Raw genomic sequence first — 12,061 nt, forward strand, 5'->3', positions numbered from 1 at the left:
ACGTATTAACTAATTATTAAGTATATAAATTGTTAAATTTCATTTCATGAGGTCCAGACTTAAACTCGACAACACTTCCCCTTTGCGCATGTGAAATTTCATTAAAATCGGACTAAGGGTTTAGAAGTTACAGATTTATTTCCCTTTTTTTTTTCTCATACCACTGTGCGCCACTTTGACACTCAGATATTGTAGATCGTTTAACCCAGTTCCAACAAACTGTTAACGGTTACCTATGTAAGAAAATAATAATTTACACGAAGATTTAGAAAAATTAAATTTAGACGACAATTTCTCAATTAAAAAACAATGATTAACTGTGTCAAACGTTCTAATAGGAATTTCAGTTATAAAAAAAAATTAAATACAATTTTTTGTACATTTGAAAAAAAATATCTTCTTCGTAAACTGTTCTAACAATTGTTATATTATTTCAGCTTTTATACCATCATATTTAGGTGGAGGGTATTTAAGATTCGGCACGGCCGAATATAGTACTCTTACTTGTTTTTTTTAAATATTTTTTTTCCAAAGGTTGATGAAATACCTATCTAAACTATTTGGGACACGTTTTGCTAAGAACAATGGATGAGAAAAATCACATGTTTGGTCAAAATGTCAAATTTTGACCCCCTCTAACTCAGAGAGTTTAAAAATTGGTAAAATCCCATATCCATTTAGATATAACATGTCTAACTTATGTGCTCGACAAAGAGATTCTTTATATGTAATTTTTTAGAAATCGGAACCCAAATGAAGAAATTGAATCGTTTTAAAAATGTAACATACCCGAGGTGACTTATTTTGGGGACTCCTAGCCCCGCCCCTGGTGGAACCATGCCTTATGTCTCATAGCGCTCGATACAATCAACTTACTGGGTAAAATATTTGGGGAAACAATAATTCCAAGATATGGATCTGTTTATTGGCCACTTCGTTCATGTGATTTGACGCCATTAGATTATTTTCTCTGGGGATATGTAAAGTCTCAGGTCTATGCAGGTAAACCTGAATCGATCGAGCTCTTGGATGAGAATATTCAACGCGTTATTTCTGAAATACAGCCCGATTTATTGCTAAGTGAGTGTGAGAATAGGACCTCCAAATTAAGCCATGTACGCGGCCAAAATCATATTTAAACATTATTCCCATAAAATTATCTAATTAATTGGATGGATGTTAAAAACGTTTTTCTCTGGTTTATTTCATTTTAAAAAGACACCCTTTATGACTACTATTTATATTTCTTTTACTTATTTTTTAAGCAAAACCAACATAAAATTTATTGAAAACTAAAACCTCTTTAAGTTATATTTATACTGACATACATGCTTTGAGAATATCTGTTAAAGTTCTTAAACTATCATTGACAATAAAAGACACAAATATATCAAATCTTTTTATCCAAAATGAAAAATACGACATTGTAATGGTGCAACATCAATAATAATCGTTTATCTATGTAGCAGACACATTTGCTACACTATCGTTGAATGACTGAGTTGTAGAGCAAGAAAGAAAGAAAAATGTCTTGTACGCTTTAGCGAACATTAATCTGCTAAAAACAAAATCTTTAAATATAAAATGTTTTGCAAAAAATAAGAACAAAAAGATATTAAGTGTTTATATGAATGAACAGCACGCTTCAATCGTTGCTTACATTCACTAACATAATACTTACATACATAAACTTATAGTATATGAAAACATACAGACAGATACACTATTTCACAGATGCTGAGATAGATATGTATTTATGTACATATATATGTATCTCTAGGAAAGACTTATAATTTTTTAACTTTTAAACAGACATTTGTTAAAAAAAAAAATCTGCTACATGAAGTCGAATTTTCAAATACTGCTACATATCTGTGGAGTGCCTTGTAATGCATCTAGATATGTTTTCACCAGAATATGCACAAGCAGAATTCATCACTGTATCCAATAGTCCCACTACATAAACTCAATCTTACATTCTTACTCGTATATTCATTTGCAACACATTTGAGAGCTTTAGTCTTACCAAATATTTAACAAAAAAAATTACGGACATTCTAGTCTATCTAACGCCACTCTATACTGGTTTTTTACTTACAATTAGCCTCAAAAGTGAGTGAGCACCAGTGAATTGTTTGATTTTTTAACATAATAAAAATCATAAAATCCATTCATCGATTAAAATTTAAAATTTTCGGTTTGTAGATTAGGCCGAATATAAGATTCGCTCACTCCACATTGGGGCAGAATCAAACATTTTTGGAAAAAAATCTGGCATTTCTAAACTGCTGGTCCGAACGGGATAAAATTTGACGTGAGCATAGCCAAGGAGTATTTGAGTTTAAGTTTTTAAAATGGGTCCTATAAATGATCCAGGGGCAGCACTATGGGGGCTCAAAGTAGGGTACCTTCGACATGTAAAATTTTTAAACACGTGCAATTTTTTTGTTTCCCATCGGATTTCAAAGTTTTTATATTTTTGGAAAGCGCTCGGTTTTGAAAAAAACATGCGTGCGTGTGCTATATATCTCCTATAATTTCCGTGATATAGGCATTTCAACATTGTGCTATACCTAGGTCCACTTTTTTAAAAATATAGGTCGGACTTTTGGACCGAATTGACTGGAATTTTTTTTGTTGGTTAGAGAACTAAATTGCAAATAACATACAAGAGATTTCAGAGCAATATCAAGTGTGGATAATAAAGGATTTTCAATTTAAATATTCAAAAAATAGTTGATTTTTGCTGTTTTTTGGGCGAAAAGGTGACTTAACTCTTTTTTTATTAAAAACTAGTTGACCGCCCCGGCTACCCTCGGTAGCATTTACTAACGTCAGTTCTTCAAGTTTCTCCAACCCGCATACTCCTGCCTGTTCTTATTTGCAAATAAAATATCTAAATTTGTACTGCATATTTTAGGGAGCTTTTTTATTACAGTTGACTGGACTCAAAAAAATCAGAGTTTTACCCTTAATTTTTTTCTTTACAAACCATCTCCCGAAAATTTCGAATCGAATAAAAAAAATCAGCCAAATCGCTCTAGCCATTCTCACGTGATGCTATTACATTCATGGACCATTTCGTTTTTATATATATACTAGTTGACTGCACTGGCTTCCCCCGGTAGCATTTACTAATGTTAGTTCTTCAAGTTTCTCCAACCCGCATACTGTACTGCCTGTTCTTATTTATTTGCAAATAAAATATATAAATTTGTACTGCATAGTTTAGGGAGCTTTTTTATTACAGTTGACTGGACTCAAAAACAAAAAAATTCCGAGTTTTAGCCGGAATTTTTGAATTTTTTTTCTTTACAAACCATCTCCGGAAAATTTCGAATCGAATAAAAAAAATCTACCAAATCGCTCCAGCCGTTCTCACGTGATGTCATTACATACATGGACTATTTCATTTTTTAAGAACATATAACAATTTTATATTTCGCTATACGCCCTTCGGAATTTGACCAATTTTTTTTATCAAAATTTCAAATTTGGAGCACATTTTCTAAAATCCCAAAGCTGGGATCAAAAAAGGGGAAGCAGCTTTAGAAACCTTGATATGTTCTTTATTTATCCCCAAAGTAATTTCCCAGCCCCAAAGGAAATGTGTATCCTATGGGCAAAATTGTAAAAAATACCATTTTTGGGATTTTCGCTCCAATATTTAGGAGGTCAAAGGTCAAATTCCCTTTGACCTTTTGACAAGTTTTTTTACATTTTGTTATTTAGAATGACAATTTTAAAAAACGTTGGAAATTTCGTTGAGTTTTGTTAATAAATAAAGATTTTATTACATATTTATTGAGATTCTAAAACTAAAATTTGTATCAAAATTTATTCCAAACTAAATTCAATATCTTTAATTAGATTCATTAATACGCCACTTTCAAACTCCGTTTATCAAAAATATTGCACTTTTTGATACTAAAAAATGTGTATAAATTTTCTTAATATTTAATTCAACACAAGTTATTGGTTGTGACTCAGTCACATTAAGAAAATTTATAAAAAAATTTTGTATGAAAAAGTGCAATATTTTTGATGGACGGAGTTTTAAAGTGGCATATTTTTGAATCTAATTGAGATATTGACTTGAATTTTTTTTATAAGACCAACAATTAACCTATCGTGTATTTAACAGACGGACATATCATCTTTGAATTTTACCGGGACTGAGAATATATTGTTAGGAAATTGTACTTGAATTCAAATATAACGATTTTAACACGGCTGATTTAAAAGTAGCATAATGCTTTCAAATAGCAGTGCTGTAGAAGCAAACTATAACATATCTGTGGGCATTATTACCATTGAATAAAAGCTTTCAGTTGACCATTGATCGTAAGTTGGCAACGCTGTTTGCTGCGACCGTATATTCGAATTCGAATATTCAGTTAAAGAACATTGTAGAAAGTACACCACAGATGTCGTATGTATTAGAAAGCTCTAGACAGTTAAACAGCAATCTAGAGAGCAGATGGCAGTGTTATAAATAGTGGCAGAGGTTGCAGTCGTTAGTGAGTTTATCAGAGACGCTTTTCGAATAAACATCAAATGAGTGCCTTAAAGAGTGCTGTGTTTTTCAAGTGAATTCGTATACATTATAAAGTATGTCGGTATTTCTGAGAATTTATAAACGTGTATAAAAACACACTGAGTGGCTATTTCATTATGTTGTTGTACATTTTAAATAAATAAAGAGTTGTTACAATTTTCAAACTACTAAACGGCTTTTATTTGCAATCAAAAGTATCCGGTTTATTTAAAGGAAATAAAACCGCGTTTTGGAAAGCTTTAAACGTAACAATATATATTTTTTGTCTACGACCAATATTCCAATGTGTTATTATTGGAAATAGCGATAAATTTTAGAGTATCAAGAAAATAGTACAGCAGACTCAAGAAATCTGTGAAAACCTGGGTTAAAATAGCTGTAATGATGCTTTTATTTTCAATTCTGGTTGATCCTAATTGTTTATAGAATTCATTACAATCAAATTAATTTTCGTAAACTAAAAATTCACTACATTTTTTAAATGAATTCATGTACATTTAATTCCTAATTCTTTTAAAATGTAGAACAAACAATTAGCTCTCTGGCAAGCATCTAATTTTATTCAATGTTTCAAACGTTTTGATAAAATTAAAATACTTAAACATTGTATGTTACAAATTAAAGAAAAGCAAGAGTATTGCTTTCAGTTTTTGTGTATGGTTTTTTTGTTGTTTTCTTACAATACCGCCAAAAAGACTTTTCAACCATACCAAAGCATGCAAAAGCAAGCATTCAAGTTTATTTAAATTCATTGCCAAAAGCCAGAAACGGCACAACATACTTACGTACTATACACTCTCTATCTTAGTTTTTCAAACCAGCAACAGCTATATACGAATATATATTTATACATTTGTATTACCAGCACTTTTAATATACCATTACACCCTTGCCAATTGAATTTTATTAAAGGCACCCACTCGAAAGAAAATAATTTTAAAACTGAAAATGACAAAATTCCTTGACTTCTGGTAATATGAAAGCAGTATAAAACAAATATGGCGATTAGACTTATATCCAATTGAACACCAGTCATTATTTTCTTTAGCGCCTGCCCGGAAATGGTGTAATTTCAAATTGTATGGCATGAAAAAACAGAGCACAAACACAAAAAAGATGCTTAAACTATAAAAAATAATACAGAAAGAAAAATTAAAAAAAACCACAATGTTTGCTGTATTTTTAAGTTACAAGGTTTCTAGATTTTTTAAAGTTTATTTTTTTTATATTTTCAGCTTTTTCATTTATGTTTTTTTCCCATTTTTATTTTATATTTTTCTTTTTTGTAGTTTCCGTTAGTGGAACATAAACTTTAACAAATGAATGTAGAACGAACGAACGTTCAGTTCTAGTTTGTTTGAAAATTGGAGGTTATAGAAAAATGAAGAAAAAATATAAATACAGAAGTAAAATACAAACTAAAAGAAGGAGACTATTAAAGAATTTAATGAAACATTTTAAATAAGTATAAGAAAAATAGCAAAAAATATGTAAAATTATATAAAGTTGAAATATTATTAAAGTCAGTAGGGCAATAAATCAAATAAAAACATTAAGTTTGTGGTTCTTTTCATGTGATTTTAAGAATTATTACTATTGAGATGAAATGCTTTTACAAATGAATACATTTATTATGTCATGAAGGTAGTGGTTGTGGCAAAATGTGTAGGAGTCTCTGAATTATTTGCGTTTAACTTAATTAAACAAATATAAATTTTTACCACAGACTGTTTGTCTATGTGTTATTTTGGGAACTAAATTTAAAGAGTCTAAAAATATCTATAAGAAATTGCGAATATCTATAAGAAATTGATGACCGTTATTTTGGTAAAAGAGTCTATATAGGGTTAATTTTTAATTATGGACCGTTTAAAACACAACATATTTGTTCTAAATTGTATTTGCTTAGAGGAGAATTCCTAACGGTTTAATATACAAGTTAAGTCAAAATTTACCCGCAAACACACATAAGCTATTGGAAAGCTATTTAGCTGGTCGAACATTTAAGGTTAAAGAAGGTGAATTTTAAAGCACTCCGCAAGCCATTGAAGCTGGCGTCCCCCAAGGCATTATCCTGGGACCCATTTTATATTTGATATGTTCGTCTGATATGACAACTACAATCGCACTCATACATCAACATTTGCTGATGCCCCTATTCATATCAATAACCAAATAATAATTCAACAATCGGAAGTTAAATATCTCGGAATACATCTCGACCATCGCCTTACTTGGAAAAGTCATATAGATGCAAAGTTGACTCAAATGAAATTGAAGTTAATTCAAATTAATTGACTTATTTGCAGAAACTCTACGCTTAGTTTAGATTGTAAACTTCTACTTTATAAAATGCTCATAACACCGATAAGGTGGTAAGGCATACAGCTAGGGAGAACGGTCTCAGCGTAAACGTGCCACTTGTAAAAACTAAGATCACGAAAAATGTATAAAAATATTTTAAAAAACTTGAAATTGAGTCCTTTTTTTTGATTTTTTTTTAAATGGGCAATTTTTTTAATTTTTTTTGTTATATAGAAAGGTTATTTCTATTCCTTTAAGATGGTTTTGGTCGCTTAGTGGGATGCTGTGTTGACCGACTATAGTTTCTTACTTATTTAATTAGTACTTTATAGTAAATTTTTTAAACAATTGTTCTATTTTTCTTTTTATTACTTTCTGTTTTAATGTAGATATACCTGTTTAAAACAAGTATTAATTTGTAGGATTTGACAAACTCCTTTTCCAATAAATGTAATGTGAATTATGTTTTTAAGCGTATTTCCCTTTATCAACTTCTGTTCAATGTAGGCAACCTTAAATAGCAATAAGGCCATCTTTGATAAACTAACTTTCAGCTGATAAAGTCATAAATGTATTAATACCACTATTTGTCTGTTAATAATTAGGCTATTAAAATGGTCTTTCCTCTTGAGCATATATAGTTTTAATAGTTCTTCTTGTATGTCCTAAAATTAATTATAACAAAATTCTGATTCCACTTAAGTTCATAAATATTTAGTTTTACTAGTTCTTTGTGCATGCCCTTAATTAATTAAAACGAAATGCCGCCTCCGTTTCAGGCATAAATACTTCTTAAGAGTCAAATGAAACAAAACTATACACACAACTCAATATGTTGTTACTTATATGTAGTTTGAATCACGAAGTGCGTATGATTAATATACGCTGTAGTTTATTGCGTATACGTTTTGTGGTACAAACTCAAACACTATTATTTAGATGGAAAATTTCTTTAATTAATTTACACATGCATACATACAGGCATATTTTCACATAAAAGAAGGTTTTATTACATAGATACACACATACACACACACACACACAAAAGAAAACCAAACTTAATTATGTTAATATAATAAAGAAATACTTAATGTCTCGTACTCTCATTTATTATTATAAAAATACATATTTCTCATAAAATATTTTCACTAAAAATATTTTTATTTACAATTTGAATATTTTACAGCTCAAGCATAAAATAAAAGTAGAGAATATAATTTACTTACTACATTAATAAATCACTTTTTTTGTTGAAAATTATATGGGAATATGAATGTTACAATATGAAAGAGTATTCACTAGGGTGGTTCTTATTATGGACATTTAACGATTTTGGAATTTGAAGGACATTGGTAAACCTTTGTCTACGCCATAAGTAGAGGCTTCGATCGTTTCTTAAATAAATTTCTTTTTTCGTAATTCATTTTCGGGATTGACTATATAACACTGTACTACAGAAAGAGAAAAAACAGGATGATATGCTTGTGAAACTATAAATGAAATGGAGAAAAACTGCGTTTTTGGCTTTCCATTTCGTGATCCTCCGTCCTTTTTAAAGGACCTTAAAGTTTCAAAGAAGTACATTTTTCAAAAAATATTTAAAAATACTCCTGTTGATCCAACAATAACAAATTGTATGTCAAAAGAACAAGAAGAGCAAAAGATGTCAAAAATGTCCTTTAATATCCTTTAAGATTGCCAATAAATTTCTTTTCAAAAAATAATACGTTAAAGACCCAAATATTCTATACTAAATGTAACAATTTCATCCTTTATATATATAAAGGTCAAATTAAAATATAAAAAAAAAATGTATTAGTATACAAAAAAGTTTTATTAAGAAAAGTGCATGTTTATAACCTACACCAAAATAGTTTGGGAGGTATAATGGGATAAGGGTGATGTTTGAAGCATACAAAAATATTGTCCCAGTACCCACTTTAGAGCATAACAAACTGCTCAGGATCACTTTCTGGGTCGACTAAGTGATGTCCGTCAGTCTGTCCGTCCGTCCATGTAAACCTTGTAATCAAACTATTGATCGCAACTTTAAAGATAATTCGACAAAATTTGTCATAAACCTTTATATTGCCCCAAGGACAAAGCCTATTGAATTTGGTTAAAATCGGTCTATTATTTCTTCTAGCCCCTATACGATTGACCTATTTGAAAATAGTTAAGCTCTCATAAATATCTAAATTATAAACATATTCAAACTAAATTCAGTACAATTCAGTTTTATAGAAGCCGAACTCTCACTATTCTACAAAAATGTTTTGCATAAATTTGCTGAATACATTTTATACCTAAAATGTAAGGATCTGGATATGGTTTCTTATGAAGATTAACAATAATAATGTGCCAGAGTTGGGAAACTTTATCCCGCCCTCAAATGAAATTCAGATGTAAACTTTCAAAACTCCGATACACGTGTCTTCTTTTTTGTCTCCTCTATCAAAATTTATTGGTCGGACCTTGTAATTTTGGAAAAAAAAATTGACATTGTCGTATAGTGTAATTAGTCATAGCTCCCACAAGGCCCACTACTGAAAACGTTGATTCAAATAAGCTTCAACACAAATGAGTCTATTATCAAAAGATCATTTGGCACCAAATTTGGCATAGTAGGATGATCAGAAGTATTTGATAACATTTTTTTAAAAATGTACTCCTCTGAAAATTTGAAGTCCTTTTAAAAGGAAACAAGATTACGAAATGAAGAACTGAAAACGCAGTTTTCTCCATTTAATTTGCTGTTTTAGACGTATATCATCTGGTGTAGTACGGTGCAATAAGTATGTCTTTCATGAGCCCATCTATTGTAGTTTTAAATTTGCCCACATATGTGCGCACATATTCATAATAGTAAAAAAATAATAAAAATGGCGCAAAACTACTTTAATATTTAATATAATGAGGTAGAAAAATAAAGTGTAGACGAAATAAAAAATAAGTATTTTTAGTAAAAAAGTGATGAATACATTTTCTCTTTTAACAGGTAACAAAATTTTATTATAGAGTCTTTTGAAATCTTTTGAAACACGTGTCACAACATACAAACGAAATAAAAAATTTAAAAGTTTTGTTATTTTCCTTTCATTTAGCAAACTGTATACTTTCTACACACAAGCAAACTCTAATATTTGCAGAAACGAAAATGAAAACCTTTTCTTGTACAACATTGTTGCACAGTGCAGCGGAGCAGTATGGAGTTCTTAAAATCCATGAGTTTTAAATAAATAATGAAGGAGTAGTTTCTTGGACATTTTTTAAGTAGAATTTTTAAATAAATATTTCTAGAATATTAAACAACTTCTAATCAGTGATTGCTAGGGTGGCCCTTAATAAACGAATGTTGGATTTTGGCCACTCTCACCCTCCAGTTTGGTGAACATTAGTAAAAAAATCATCATGAAAATTTTTTAGGAAAATCGGTTGGGGTTAAGACGTGCCGCAAGACCTCTGAAGTTTTGAGATGCATTTACAAGGGTAAAAATGCATTTTTTTCAGTTTTTGTAAAAATTTTGCCATTAAAAAATTTCTTTTGCAATTTAGTTTAAAAGAATTGAAATGTGTACGTAATTGTCGTTCTAATGAGACATAAAAAACACAAAATGGTCTATAAATGTTAAAGTTATTAAAAATTCGCCAGGCCATTAAAGTGTCTCAGGCAACTAGAACAAGAAATGTAGGAACAAATTTAACATATTTCGAAAAATATTAAAATAATAGCTAATTTTTACTTAAAATATATCCATATTTACTTGTATATGAGTTTTTGTCTTCGTAGGATACCGTTAAGCTATTCGCAGGTATGACCAAAAAAATAAAATTTTTTTAACGGCAGTTTCAAAATTCCATTTTCAAATTTTTAAAATTTTGTTAAACAAATTTCAGAATTTTTTGATTATCTCATTGGGATTTATAGACAACATAATAGGGAATAAAAATGTTAAAAAAGTATGTCATTACCTATAATTTTTAAGTACCTGCGATATAAATTTTGCGATTTTCGAGAAAAACTAATTTGTTGGCCATATTTTGGCGAATGAACTCAATTTCCTTACTGTTATTAATTTTAAGTGAAATCTGTTCAGAATATTATAGTCCAGATAATTCTAAATATACTCTAAAAGTTTTCCTAAAATTGGAAAACCTTAAACCTAAAATCGCGTAGGTCAAATGTCAAATTTTTCAATATTTGGAAGTTCTCTTGGAAAGATATCGAAATGTTGTATATTTTTGGGGCGATTTTGATGAAACTTAACAAAAATATAACACAAAGCCTAGTATTAACAAAAACAGTAGAAAAATTAAATTTACCCTTATATACCACTTGGGGTTAAAATGACCCCAAACTTCTAAAACCATAAAAAAATCATGATTTTAAAAGTTTGGGGTCATTTTAACCCCAAGTGCCATTAAGGGTTAATTTCTATTCTTGTGCCGTTATTATAAACCCTAGAGTTTATGTTATAATTTTCTTAAGTTTCATCAAAATTTTCCCAAAAATGTACAACATTTCTATATCTTTAAATTCGAAATTCCAAATTTTTCAAAATTTGACATTTGACCTTCACGAATTAAGGTTTAGTGTTTTCCAATTTTAGTAAAACTTTCAGAGTATATTTATAATTACCCGGACTATAATATTCTCAATAGGTTTTACTTAAAATTCATAACTGTAAGGAAATAGAGCTCATTCGCAAAAAATTGCCAAATAATTGGTTTTTCTCGAAAATTTCAAAATTTAAATCGCAGGTATGGAAAAACTGTAAGAGATATTTTCATAATTTTTTCATATTTTTATTCCCTAATATATTCTCAATAAATCCCAATGAGATGATCAAAAAATTCTGAAATTTGTTTAACAAAATTTTTAAAAATTTGAAAATGGAGTTTTGAAACTGCCGTTAAAAAATTTTTATTTTTTTGGTCATACCTGCGAATAGGTTAACGGTATCCTACGAAGACAAAAACTCATATACAAGTAAATGTGGACATATTTTAAGTAAAAATGAGCTTTAATTTTAATATTTATCAAAATATGTTAATTTTGTTCCTACATTTCTTGTTCTAGTTGCCTGAGACACGTTAATGGCCTGGCGAATTTTTAATAACTTTAAAATTTTTTGACCAATTTGTATTGTTTATGTCTCATTAGAACGACAATTACGTACACATTTCAATTCTTTTAAA

The sequence above is a fragment of the Calliphora vicina genome, chromosome 3 (genome assembly GCF_958450345.1).
Source record: "Calliphora vicina chromosome 3, idCalVici1.1, whole genome shotgun sequence".
NCBI lineage: Eukaryota > Metazoa > Arthropoda > Insecta > Diptera > Calliphoridae > Calliphora > Calliphora vicina.